General features: G+C 36.6%; 1 long non-coding RNA gene across 1 annotated transcript in view; it reads left to right on the top strand.

Annotated features, from left to right (window-relative positions):
* Window positions 1-12,195, top strand: part of LOC133223390 (uncharacterized) — a 119,933-nt gene extending 107,738 nt beyond the window's left edge. Inside the window, exon 3 of the long non-coding RNA XR_009728553.1 lies at window positions 11,777-12,195. This is a non-coding gene — a long non-coding RNA (uncharacterized LOC133223390). The remainder of the gene's footprint in view (window positions 1-11,776) is intronic.
* The last annotated feature ends 219 nt before the right edge of the window (window positions 12,196-12,414 follow it).

Here is a 12,414-nt window from a genome sequence, read left to right as displayed (position 1 = left end):
AAACAGGATGTAACAGTAGTAGAACAGAGTAAGCATTCTGATTTTGTTCTGCTTGTCGACTTTACATGCTAAGAAGTAGTGTATTGGCAGATTGTTTCTCATTCTGAAACCAAGAAAATGTGTTATGAAATTCAAGGTTAAATCTCAAATCTTATAATTGACAGCATTGTTTCTACTAATACACAGTTAGTTCCAAAGCCTCTACTATTTCTTTTAATATTTTAGGAAGTATTATTAATTTGAGCATTTAATGACACTCAAGTGATTTTTTTCATCTTTCATAGTCCTTGCCTCGCAATAAGCAAACTGGTTCTTGCAACACTTGAGGTAGTTAATGAGGGATGGGGAGCAAATTCTTACTGCTGTTGATAATGTTGGTTAAGTTTCTAGGCAGTTATAATGATGACTTCTATCTTATCATGAGGCAATCAAAGAATATGGCACTTGGTAATACATTTAATGGCTTACGAATAAGGAAAGCTGCATCAGTTTCTTGTTAGACAGATGAGGGCAAAATTATTTATCGTTTGTGTTCCTAAAACTACCCTTGAGATACCTTTTGTATCAGATGCAGATATACTGTATTAGCAATATCAGTAATGAGGTATTAAAAAGAAGAGTAATTTCAGTGTTACTGTGCTATTGCATTATCTTTAATGTTGCACAGAAATTTTTGGAGATGACAGCCAAATACAATTTTAGGGATAAACATGAATGACTTCCTACAAGCTGGCCTGTTTTTTGAGCTTAACAAAATGGTAGGCATGATGATTCTAGATGCGTGACAACAAAGAATTGTGACTAATATGTTATGAGAACCTAAAATACAAGATTTTACAAGATTAACTAAAAATATAAATGAAAGGTATTGCAATTAAGGTAAGTTTTAGAGGGAAGGTGAGTAAGTTCTAGAGGGAAGTTGCATTGCCCTTCTATATTGTTTAGAAATACTGAGGAAAATGTTTTACTATTGCAAGCCTCAGTTTCTTTTTTTTTTAAATTCTTAAGAAGTACTTAAAGGTAGGTATTACTTTTGTGTGTTGATTTACAGTTAAGAATTGGTTCTACAGAGTTGGAGATTGAAATGTGTCACAACCTAGATGTTATTCCTAGGCATGAATTGTCCAGCTGTTTTGGTGTACATGTGAAAAGACATTGTTATGTTGTACTACAATATATTTTGTGACTTTATATGGTATATACACACTAGCTGGTAGTGTGAGAAAGGAGACTCTATTGTCCCTGGTATAACAGCATGTCAAGCAAGGATACACACTACCTCATGCTCCAGTCACATATGTCAGAATATTGCTCTCATCTGCTTAAATGTTACCTTTCTCTATGCAGTGTCGTCATGTGATTATCTCTGCTCCCCCTCACCCCCCACTTGCTTTGTCTGATTGTATCTCTGTGTGAATGTTTGTTTATGTAGACTATTTAGAACTAAATTGTGTAGCTGAAAAATAATCCACATACAAAACAATAGATTATGTCCACTGGTTGATCCCTCCAGCCTTTCCAGAAGATCACATCTGTAACATTGAATAGACTTTTTACTGAATTAAGCCAAGATAAATCATCTCCTGAAAACTAAGTAGGTCCCCAATGAAGCTTTACTTGATTCTTTTAAATGTCTCCTAAGCATAGAAATGTGATTTGTTTTCATATAGAGAACAAAGTGTTACTAAGCTCAGTTGTTTTTTTTTTCCTTTTCCTTGATGAAGGAGGGAGTTGTGGGAGGGCAGTAAACCATGGTTCTAATTGGCTGGGAATTTATCTTTTAAACCTCTGAAGGTGTGGGGTTTGGTTTGCTGTGGGTTTGGGTTTTTGTTGGATTGGTTTGGGTTTTTTTTCCCCACAAATATGTGCTTTAGTATGATGAAAAAATCGTTATGCTATAGTTAAACTTTGTTTTGGCCATAAGAAATTGAGGTTTCCATTTCACCACGTTGCATGGCTTTCAGAAACATAATCAACTGCAGCACGATTCTCTATCCAGTGTATTGTATGGAGAATTACTATTTTCATGGGTTGGTTTGTTCTTTTTTAGTATCTGTAGTTGGGAGGTGGCAGTCTATAGATCAACAAAAAGATGCTGGGCCACGTCATCTAGACTGTGCTTTTGCTGAGAAAGGTTGGGCCAGATGATCCTTGAGGTCCCTTCCTACCTGGTGTTCTATGATTCTATGATCCTTGTCTTTATTCTGGTACATCCCATTCATTCAAACAAAATGTTTTAAAATAGTTTGTAAGCTACTTTTTGATCTGTAGCTTGTCTTTTCCGTGTCAAGTGGCTAATTATTTCCTCTAATTATATGATCTATGGTCAAATATTTCAGTATTAATCTCTTGCAATAAAAAGATTTCTCACCCCTGCTCAGGGCTCTCGGTTGACTTTTATGAACTAAAATAAATTCATTTGCATGGGATATCAACAGAAGCAGCAGTCACTGACTTCTAATTTGCATCTTTTAATGACTAAACTGATTTCCTTATCAGACGTAACTTTTCATGTCTATAAAATCCTGAAATTTACAGTTCTTAAGTAGTTCTAGAATCAAACAAGATCTTTAGCAGCTGTGAAACGTTTGAGGGCTGGGGCAGATAATTAAAGTATCTTGATTAGTCTTGATTCTGAGAACTTTCTTTGCAGCCCAGCCCTAGTTGGACAGACCAGAGGAGCTAATGCAGATCGTGTTTCTTAGCTGCGTAGCAAACAGCAGGTGAAATTTCTGTCATAAAAAACAACTTCTCTAAGTGTCCCATGCCATCAGTTTGAGCAGAAAAGCTAAAAACTGAATTAAAATGAAGGCTGCATTTTTATTTTGGATGAGATTTTTCTGATTTTCTGATCGCTGAGGCATACTGAGGTGACAGAGGGCAAATAGCAAGCGTATGTGGATATCTGGCACTTGAAAGCTGCTTGTTTCTGAATCTTGCACCTTTGTAAGTGCTCAAATTAATTGTAAAATGAATAAATGTATGTTTCCAAAGAAATGCAATGAAATGAACTGGATTAGTTTCTCTGATGGAACCTGCAAGGAATATTCGACACTGAAAAGATTACTCAGAGCTGTCAGGTGTGTATATACATACATATATTTGTGTATATACACACAATCCCTCCTTCCGCAGCAGCTTCTCAAATCTGTACATACAATTTTGTGAATATGACAGGAAGCTCACAACTAATGTTTCAAAAAAAATAGTGTATAAAAATTCACCCAGTACTAAAATACTTATTGCCACCTGTCCTGGGTTTAGCAGTAGCAGTCATTTTTCTCTTTCTTGGTAGCTGGTGCAGTGCTGTGTTTTGACTTTCGGCCTGGGAGCAGAGCTGATAAAAATGATGTTTTGGTTTGGCCAAGGACTTTGTGAGCCTCATGCTCTGCCAGGGAGGAGGGTTGCAGTTTTTGAAGAAAAATGGAAAGATCCACACTGGAACCACACATTGCATTAAATGCGGTCTTTTGTTCAACTCTGCCTTCCCCCTGTGCCTAAGAGCTTTGTTCAAGTTTACTGCTCTTGCATTTTTACTCAAGTGTTGTACTAATAAGGGGTTTCAGAGGTTTTTGGAGTGATTTTTTTCAATACAGGGCTACTTCAAAATAAAGTATGTGTTGCTTTGTGGACACATTCCCTCTGCTAAGAAAGGAGGCCCAGGTTGCGTTAATTCTTGTCCTTCAGCATATTGTACCAAGTGTCCAAAATACCCACAGGTTTTTATCTTTCTTGAGAGCAGTAATTAGAGTACCTGTTCCCCCCCCCCCATATTTTTGTTAAAAGCATCTGATTTTTTTTTGAAAAAAGTTACTTGCAATTATTGTGCTTGATGTACAGTTCTGCAGAATTTACACTCATTTTATACTTTGTCCTTCTATAGCCTATGTAGTTTAAGTTGTGCAGTGTCATCCATAATAGGTAACAAGCTTTACAACAGCTTTCTAAGTTTATATATAAGGATTATTTCATCCACTGTTTCATTAAGCTGAGGTCAGCCTATCCCCGTTTAAATTATCTGTCTCAAAATTGTTGACAAATTCAAGATGCTGCTGTGTCCTGAGTTTAGCAGTAACAGTTAATTTTTCTTCTTCTTAGTAGCTGGTGCAGTGCTGTGTTTTGACTTTCAGCCTGGGAACAGTGCTGATAACACTGATGTTTTTAGCTACCACTCAAATGTTTACTCTGACAATGACTTTCTGAGTCTCATGCTCTGCTAGGGAGGAGGGGAGGCCGGGAGGAAGCAGAGACAGGACACCTGACCCAAACTAGCCAAAGAGGTATTCCATACCACAGCACATCATGCCTGGGGAGGTAAATGGAAGTTACCTGGAAGGGCACTCTCTTCTTGATCGGGCTCATTTCAGTGGGTGGTATCGTATTCTCTTCCCTTGTTATTTCTGTTACCATTATTATTACTGGTGGCAGCAGCAATGATTTGTGTTATACCTTAGTTACCGGACTGTTATTATCTCAACCTGTGGGAGTTACATGCTTTCGATTCTCCTCCCCATCCCTCTGTGAGGGGCGGGGGCGGTGGGGGGGGGAGGGGGGGGGGAGAGGAAAGAAAGAGGGAGGGGAGAGTAGAAACTGTGTGGCTGACTGGGTTTAAACCACAACATGCTGTTAGAGGTTTTGAAGATACTAGCTCTCCTGTCAACTCAAAATAACTGGGAGTCTGTCATCTTGGCACTGAATTTGGGTTTGTATCTATCCAATTTTTCCAGTTTTTGAGAAAAAGTGAGTGTCTCATTACTGAAAAGAGCAGCTTGACACCTGATTCCATTCATATTACAAATCGGGTCACCTGAGTCTTATACATGTGATTTCTTTAGGGCACTGAACAGCAGCATCATTCAAAGTCACCCACAGCTGATGTTTCTCTTCTTCATATAATAGAACTGTCAGCTGGAAGCATTATGAATTCAGGAATAGGTTTGACTGGAAAACTTAAAACTAGATGTAGACACAGTAAACACTTGCATTGTCCTTGAAAGCCCAACAGATCATTTTTCCCATGAGTAAAAAATGAATTAAGTAAAAGTTGGCAGGATTTTTTAATAGCAATAAAAACCCAGAAAAGACCTCTGTTGACTTTTCACAATCTTGTTAGGAAGTATTTATATTAGGTACCAAGTTTTACGCTATTTATTTCAGATGCTTGTAAAGGTTGCTGTAATGACCCAAGTGAAAATTAGTCTCCTGCATATGTTGCCCCTTGATTACTAATTTCTTGAGTCAATTTATTCTTCTAATGTCCAAACTATCCTTCTTATTCTCCGTTCCTCTAGCTACTATCTCCTTCCTCTGTGACATAACTCAGCTGGTGTCCTGGCTCCCAGCCTGTCTCCTGGCCTTTCAGATTTGTTCTCTTCTGTTCCTTATTTGGAAACAAACTGGGTTTGAACAATGTTTAGGGTAGGGAAGTGTCTTGACTTAGAACTATGGCTTTTCTGACCTACAGTAATGCAAAGAAGGGAGAGATTATTTGCAGAGGTTAGCTTGGTCTTGGATCAATTATCTGCAAATAGACTGACCTTGAAAACTTACTGTTAAGATGCATGTACTCCTATGGCTGGTGTTTTTAACAAAGAACTGGGTTTACATAAGAAATGTATTGTCTCCCTTTTGGCTTCTCCTTCCCCAGCAGATTGATTATGCAATTAGAAGCTCACTAATAATCATATAAAATCACACAGATAATCCTCGATGAGGGATTTGTTCTTGTTTTGTGTAAATAACCAGTGAACTCTCCAATATCAATTCTGCATCTTTTTACTTGCAGACAGCTTAAAGGCTTGGCTGTATGTCTACAGGAGCACCACCAGGAATTTCCATGTAACAATTTGGCAGCAAGAACATTTATTTGCAACCTCAAATGATTCCTGAGGTAGTTGCCCCAATAACAAAAGCAACCAAGGATGTTTTTTAATTATCATGGGGTTTTAAAATACAAGCAGTTTACCTTCACTGCAAGCTCTGAGGGCCAGTGAAAAGAAAACCAGGCAAACCTTACCACCTAAATAAAATGCTTGGTTGCTTTCTTAAGCCATATTTGTATTCATATGGAAATTGGGGAAAACATGTGTGTGATATTTCTAAGTGTTTTCAAACATGGCATGGGAAATAATTGAGAACTTGAAACACTTTTGCACTTCTAGTGAAAAGAACCGTTTCATTAGAGAGCTAATTGTGTCTTTTCTGTTAATACAATTTGGGGATTTTTTTTTTTTAAAAAGCAGACTTGGTGGAGAAGGAGGTGATAAATTTTGTACAAAACCTGGTGTTTTCAACACAAATGAAACAATAGTTTACCAGGTCCAGGACAGATTGTAGCCAGAGGAAGAAAGAAATGCCATCATGCTAAGTACTGCTGATATTAAGTACTAGCATTAAACTTGTCCAAGAGGCTAAAAAGATACACGTACCTGGTGTTACTTACTCTGGAATAGGCTATTTTCTGGTCTGTTCCTCATGTTTCCTTTTTAAAACAAATACAAATATGTGTTAGTTTAGGTATTCAGTCCTCACCATCTGTTTCGTAGATTCGCGCCTTTTCTTTTGGAAACCTGGAAGGTAAAATGAGAAGTGGGCTACAGAAGTCTGTTCAAGTTCTGGGTTTACCTTAGTGATGAAAGGACTCTTCTAAAAACAGCACCTTTTGGGGAATGTATTCAGGGATTCACTTCGAGCAGATTTCAGTAGATAGTAAGTGAAGAATACTTCAGGGGGAAAAAAGATACACAAATCCCAAGTGGAAGACAGTGCTGGCAGAGGTAACTTTAGGTCTCTTAATTAGAAAATACATTTAATGTGAAATGTTCTGAGCAGGACTAGCTGAACATAATAAATAATAATAATAAAGTTATGAGTCAGTTATATCTAGACCAAGCAGGGAATGGTGATGCACATAGAAATTTTGCTGACATAAGTTGTTACAACCTACATGACACACTCGGCCACTGACAGACCCGCCAGCGTAGGTGCAAAGACTGTATGTTCACACTAGGTAGCAGCCCACCTGTGCTCTGCTCATGGCTTGGTCATGGCTTCGTAGGTATGGTTCCATCTGGAATATATACCGACCTTCTCTTTTATGTTGGAACTGAGATCTTTTGTGTCTTAAGTAACTGGTTTTTGCATTTCATGATTCAAGGTATGCATAACCTTTTATTAGAAATGATGCAACAAGAAATGGTTCAGTAAGTAAAAATACCTGAGATAAGGTGTACTTCAAACTTGCTGTGGAGAGACTGTGAAAGATTAAAACATTGATAGAATAGAGGTGGATGAGTAAAATAAAATAGAGGCATGAACCAGCATCATTAGTCTTTTCTTTCAACAAGGCAAAAAATCCAGGAAGCATCATAAACTCTTTTGGCCAAGGGCCCTGTCTTTATTGTGAGTAGCACGACATTCACAATTTAAATAAAGGTGAAAAAAAAAGAGAGGGACTCATATTGGTCTCCCAGGAACACTTTATCACTTGAGATTATTGTGTTTGACTTAAAGTAAACCAAACATATTTAAGAAATCCCAGCAACTTAAAATTGATATTTGACTACACTGTAGTCCCAATTAAAAATACAATTAAACCCCCTGAAAACAAAACACTTACTGTATAGGAAAATGCTAATATTTCAGTATTTCTGTGTTTGTAAATGTAGACTGAGCAATCATTTTGTCCTTTTAGTCGGGGGGGAGATGAAGGCCAATATCACTTAAGATTTTTAAATAAATATTGAGAATGGTACTTATGGTCCCACTTGACAGTGGATTTTCTAATATTGTACTTAGAGACTCCCCAGAAAAAGCACTATTGTATTTTGCATTGAGAATTTGAAATCGACAATGCAACATAGCAAATAAAATTTAAAAATTAGTCCAGAATTTATTTGATAAAACCTGAATTTTGTTAGTCTTTTATTTTTCACTTACATGCATTTGTCGACATCCTTTGGACCAAGCCTGTGGGCACTGCAGCACTCAGCCTTCAGGTTCCTCGCTTGCACAGCCCTGAGTTGGGTGGTTGAGGCCTCAGAGGTTTAAGTGCACTGAGTGTTTTAAAAGTAGTTGACTTCTTCCTGTCCCCCCTTCAGCGAAATGGTATCCTCATTTAAAAGATCAGGAACTTATTATAGTTATATAGAGTATTGAGATTAGGAATTGTGTCTAAATATGGCTAAGATACTAGAAGCTTCAAAATTGGTTGTGTTAAAAATATTTGTAATGCACCTATATTCAAATATTTTTATTTTATTTTTTAATTTTATTTTCTTCCTGTAAAACTTATAATGTATTGTGACTTCCAAAAATACCTTCAAAGCTGTGGCAGAATCTTCAGACTTTGAGTAGAAACTTTGATGACAGGTGATGCTGGGTTTCCTCTTTACCCTTCACACCAAAGCAGGCAAGTTGTGATGCATGAAAGCATTTCTCTCTGTGTCAAATCATTGCATCCCTGTGCAAAACTGTTGTGTTTTCTTGTTCTGGTATCATCATGTCATCATGACTGCCATGATGTATCATCATAATAGGTTATGTTATCAGCATAATATGTAGGTGGCTCTTACTGTCATGTGTTCTGTACTCATTCAGCACTGACATGTGAAAGTAATGAAATACATCTATATGCGGGAGGTTTCCAATCTAAAATAATAAGCCCAAGTTATTTTTCTGAATTTCGTCTGCAGGTACACTTAGATGTAAAGATTGATGCTGGAAATCCTGCATATAACTGGATGAACAAATAAACTCATATGCTCATCATGTTTACACATTTATTTTATTTTTTGAAAATTAATCAAATATCAACTTTTCATGATAGAAAACTTCCAGGAAGTATTGGTTGTAAAGGTAGAATCATATTCAACATTGCTGTAGAAGTATAATCTTATGAAATGCTATGAAATGTATGTTTAGTGCATGTGACTATAACTGATATAATAGAACTGAATTCAGTTACACCCACTAGAAACTGTAGTCTAAGATAGTATAAAGTGTTCACTTTTTCACTTCAAAACCTGATGACAGTAGTCAAATGTATTTCTCTCTTTCAAGTACCCAGCACCCAGAATAAGGCGCTCTTGATGCAAACAAAATCAGTTAGTACATCTGCCTTGAGATACTGATTTGCAAAGGTCTGTCAGTTTTTCTTATAACTGATACACATAATATGGTACCTATTTTTGGACAATAGTAAAATAGACCTGATTGAAGTCTGCAGATTTTTAATAAAGATCTCAAATGGAACACCTTGAATAATCGGGGAGAACCACTGCGTATGATTTCTGGTTTAGAGGCCAATTAATATCCTGGTCTGTTTGACTGCAGTTGTCAGTGTCAGTAAACACTTAAGAATCAATCCAGATAATATTTCTTCATTGCTAGTAATGCCCCAAAATCATGATGCTCTGTTTTACTGAAAAGCATGCGTAGTATCTCTGTAATTTACAGATCATGTCATAAGCTATCAGCAGTGTTTTTTGGAAGAAAATTTAGAGTTTACCCCTCTCTGCATTTTAGCATTTTGCTCTAGGCTTGGAAGCATCAAGTGCATTTGGACGTGAAGAGGACATTCTAATCTATATTGAGAGTGTGTGGGAGTGAACCTAGAAAAAAAAAAAAAAGGGGGATCAGGTTAATACATTCAATGCATAATGCTAATCTCTTGGATGGAAAAGTTAACATGCAGATCGAATTCCCTTCTACTTCTATTTCTTTTTAAAGAACAGATGTGGATTCTGACTCCTGTCACCACATTTTATTGTTCTTCAAGTATAAGGGACAAGAGATTATACTCTTTATTTTTTTAAGAGACCAGAGAGATAGACTGGCTAGCTTGGTGTTATTTTCTGATTCCTGTATCATGATATATCAGAGTTACAAGTAGGATATCTTTGCTAATTAATTAGTTACTCTAGCCCTTTGTCTCTTCTGTAGCTTTTGTAAGAATGAGAAGAACCTCTTTTTCTTGCTACTCTGGAAATTGTCTATTGCTATTGGTGGCATATACATATAACCTCACAGTTCTGAAGTAAGTGTGCTGTGGGAGCCAGCAAGCAGCCCTGACTACTAAACATCAGAGTATGTTATTTTGAAGAACCACTCCTCACCTGATGGAGTTTCCTGCAAAGCCAGCCTTCATTGTCTTGTTTGCTCCACTGGAAAACTTCAGCTCCTCCATGCTCTGGCAGATTGGAACTTTGGGGCCAGGTCCAGTTTGGAACCACTGACCCTGTTTGTTGGGAAGGCCAATAAACAATGGGAGTGACTTTATAACCATGTTTTGTAATGCTAGGTGGAGTTTAAACGTAAGAAGGAGAGTTATAACTCATGAGAACATAGGAAGAATCTGATAAGCAGGTCAGGAAGAAGTCAAAGTTGTAAAGATTTGTAGTTTTGCTGTCCAGAACAGAAGCCTGCTTTCATGTAAGCCTTTGAAATAGAATTAAAAAAATCTCACGGGGCTTTTAAATGCTGCTCAGTTGGATAATTGTTTGGTACATTTTTATGTCTGTAAACTTATAAATGCAAGTCATTAAATATGAGATTTTAAAGAAAAAACCCTCTTATATATTGATGGCATAAATGCTCTTACCCTCTCAACCCTCCCAAACGTTCTAAACATAGAATTTTATGAAAAAAAGCCCATCCAAACATAGGGACACTACAGAACGACAGGCAAAATTTTGATCTCAAGAAGAATGCTAATAAATTACATGTTAACATTGCAGATACAACTAAAAATCACACTTTGGATCATGCCGTTGCCAGTCTGAAGTGTTAAAAATCATGGCTTAAAGTAATAAGGTTTTTCTATTTTTAACCTAGCATCAGTTTTGTTTGCTGTATGTATGTAGGTATTTTAGTGTTCACTCAAGTTTTACTGTCTAGCCTCATAGTGTCTATGGTAACTGAGTATTAATCTCACGAATCATAGAATCATAGAATAGTTAGGGTTGGAAAGGACCTTAAGATCATCTAGTTCCAACCCCCCTGCCATGGGCCCTGGGAATCTGAGGATCAAAAATTCTAAAAGAAAAATTTGAACTACTGTGCAGTTCTTCGGTTATTGACAGTGCTGAGATAACTGAAAGTAACAGCATAAGAAAGGAGAGGAAACCTCAGACCTATGTGTCAGTCTTGAGAAATATGTTATATTTCTGTAGTGATACATTATGGTATGCTAGTCTCTGTATTGTAGTGCTTTGCAAACAAGGTATTATTTTTCACATAATGAAATATTAGCATCTGAACTCAATTTCACTGTTTGTTTCTATGTAACTTCATGCTACAGTTACTAAAGGGCATTAAACTTGGGATAGTGAGAAAATATGCTTATGAAAATTCAATACACATCATTTTTTTTCCAGTATTTCTCCAAAGACTACATACTGCACAGAAAGTACAAATGTAGGTTCCCAGATATTACCTTATTTTTGTTTATTTAACCCTGGAAAGGAACCATTATTATATCTACTGGGAGCACCAACAGTGGGACCAAGCCCAATATGGTGGCACTTTGTTACTTTAAGTGTGCTAAGAGGCATAGTTGCTGCAGATTCAAATCTCTGTGTAAGGTTAATCTTTTAATGATAAATCTTGTGGAAATGAGCCTTTCCCCTGTTGAAGGTTTTTAGTATCTTAGTGACATTTACACGTTTAAAAATATTTCTTACTTCTTCGTATTTAGTTTGCTGGTGAATGCTAATTTTTACACTTCTTTATAACAAGCTATTTGTATATCTTTATAACCATTTGCTATTTCTTTCAGATGTGGGAAGGAATATTTTCAGTGTAGTGTATTGACATTTCTTCACAGTCCAAAAGAATTGCCTTGAGATGCATCTTTCATAAGATTAAACAAATTAAAAGGTTGATCCCAAGTAAAGAAATGTATTAAGCTCCTTACTTTCATCCATCCTGAATCATTTTAATATATGTATATTTGCATGTGAACGCTGCTGAATTGTCGTTCCGATAGAATTGTTGATATAAATAATGCCAATCACTGTCTAACTTCTACTTTATTTGTAGCTAGAGAAGCCTCACTGGAGAAACACAAATTCCTATTTAATTGCCATAGCATTTTACGACAGAGATGAATCCATTAATGAATCATTCATTGCTGTGAACTGATAGGATTTCTGAAATGTCGTATAATCTGAAATTGCCATCTTGAAAAACAAAAGATGAAAAAATCTCCTGTCTTCAGAACAATGACTATATATAAAAAAGAACTTCCCTGTTTGTGTTGTTAAAACCTCTGCTTGTTAGAGGGTAATGATGACACTTGTACTATTATGTTTACATGTGTGGTTATGTACTGAAACACTTTTGGCACTCATAGGCTGCAATGACAGGAAAGCTAGTCATGTTTTCAGACATGTTAGAGGTGGTGAGACAGCCTTG

Source organism: Neopsephotus bourkii, unplaced genomic scaffold (genome assembly GCF_033783945.1).
Source record: "Neopsephotus bourkii isolate Nb327-2 ecotype Australia unplaced genomic scaffold, CSIRO-AGI_Nbou_v1 NB_1634, whole genome shotgun sequence".
Lineage (NCBI taxonomy): Eukaryota > Metazoa > Chordata > Aves > Psittaciformes > Psittacidae > Neopsephotus > Neopsephotus bourkii.
Note: the sequence above shows the minus strand (reverse complement) of the source record. Positions and strands in the feature narration are given on the sequence as shown.